At 47.5% G+C, this 1,696-nt stretch overlaps 1 pseudogene; it reads left to right on the top strand.

Annotated features, from left to right (window-relative positions):
* The first annotated feature begins 370 nt into the window (after nt 1-370).
* On the top strand, nt 371-729 carry LOC102268310 (small ribosomal subunit protein eS25 pseudogene; annotated as a pseudogene).
* The last annotated feature ends 967 nt before the right edge of the window (nt 730-1,696 follow it).

Below are 1,696 nucleotides of genomic sequence, written 5' to 3'. Positions count from 1 at the left end.
ATGAGAATGTACCTGAATTTCCACCAAGGACCAGAGCTATGTCAACTCTTTATTGTGTATGGTCCACAGAAAAGTCTACCTTCTATCAAGGCATAATACCTTACATAGGCTAAAGAACAGAAGCAAAATATCCTATAGGCCAAATATGATACACAAGTAGGCCATTTGTTCGTAATGGCTCTGCACCAAGATCTCACTGGTGTTTACCAATAACCTGATAGTGAGCATTCAATACATTTCTGTGAAGCCCTTTCCTCCAGGTAGAAACCCTCAGATGACCACTTTGGGGTCTCATTCACAACCCTGTAGCCAATGGCAACTTCACTCATGTTTACTTATATTAAAAGCATTTCCCTCTTCCAACTTCACTATGCCACCCAAGGATGACAAGAAGAAGAAAGATGTCAGAATGTCAACCAAGAAAGGCAAGGATCCAGTGAACAAATCTGGGGGTGAGGCCAAAAAGAAGTGGTCCCAAAGGCAGAGTTCAGGACAAGCTTAATAACCTAGTCTAGTTTGACAAAGTGACATATGACAAACTCTGTAAAGAAGCTGTAACTCCAGCTGTCGTCTCTGAGAGACAAGATTTGTGGCTCCCTGGCCAGGGCAGCCCTTCAGAAACCCCTTAGTAAAGGACTTACTAAACTGGCTTCAACGCACAGAGCTCAAGTGATTTACACCAGAAACACCAAGAGCGGAAACGCCTCAGCTGCTGGTAAAGACACATAAACAGGTCCCACCAGCTGTACATTTTGAAAATTAAAACTTTATTAAATTAAAAAAAAAAAAAAGCATTCCCACTCGCCAACACGCACTTATCTCACACTGGTTTTCCCAGTGCCCCTGCGGGAGTAAGTAGAATACACACATCATCGCCTCCTCACAGATGAGAAAATGCAGACAAACAGATGAAGCGATGTGCCCAGTAGGACACACCCAGGCCCCAGTTGGAACCTGGGTCACACGGCTGCCCACGTGGCCTGCCAGCAAAGTGAGGGGTGGAAGCACCGTCTCCAGCGTGGGCCTCACAGAAGCCGTGACCCTCACCAGCTCTCAGGTTAGAGGGGCTGTCCTGTGAGGTCTTCCCCAATGTCCCAAGGCCTACAAGCCACAGAGACTAAACCCCTGCCTTGTCTCACTCATCAGCTGATAAAGAAGATGAATCTGATTACTGATGGGGCCAGAAGATTCCGTGGGTCTGGAAGCCAAAGTGGATGCCTTTTGTCCAACTCATCTCTTGTCTGCAGAGCCAACAGGCAGTTTAAATAGATCTCAGATGACAACTGTGCTGGGAGCCCAAGGTCAGGGAAAAATGCAGCCACAAGACCTGCCGCTTGGGACTAGGGTCTCAGAGAAGGGAGGTTTCTCCGAGGAGAAAAGATGGAGGAGGAGGGCTGGTCTCACAGCACAAGCCCTGGACACCTCATTCCAGCCTGGCATTTCAGCAGCACAGGCTCTCTCCTCTACAATAAGGCCACAAGCCCAGGAGGTCGGTTAAAACACCAAAGGCCAGCACATTAAGTACCATACCCCTTATCTCCAAAAGACTTTAAAATCAACCACCCAGATTCCAACAGGGATATGCAGCTCCAGAATTCAAGAAGTAACTCAGGAAGCTGGTGGAGGGTGGTGACCAATATTACCAGCCATGATGTCAGGCAAACCTGCTTTTAGACCCTACCCTTGATCTTCTTAG

The sequence above is a fragment of the Bos mutus genome, chromosome 2 (assembly GCF_027580195.1).
Source record: "Bos mutus isolate GX-2022 chromosome 2, NWIPB_WYAK_1.1, whole genome shotgun sequence".
Classification (NCBI taxonomy): Eukaryota; Metazoa; Chordata; class Mammalia; order Artiodactyla; family Bovidae; genus Bos; species Bos mutus.
The sequence above is the reverse complement of the archived record's forward strand: the minus strand, read 5'-3'. Positions and strand labels throughout refer to the sequence as shown.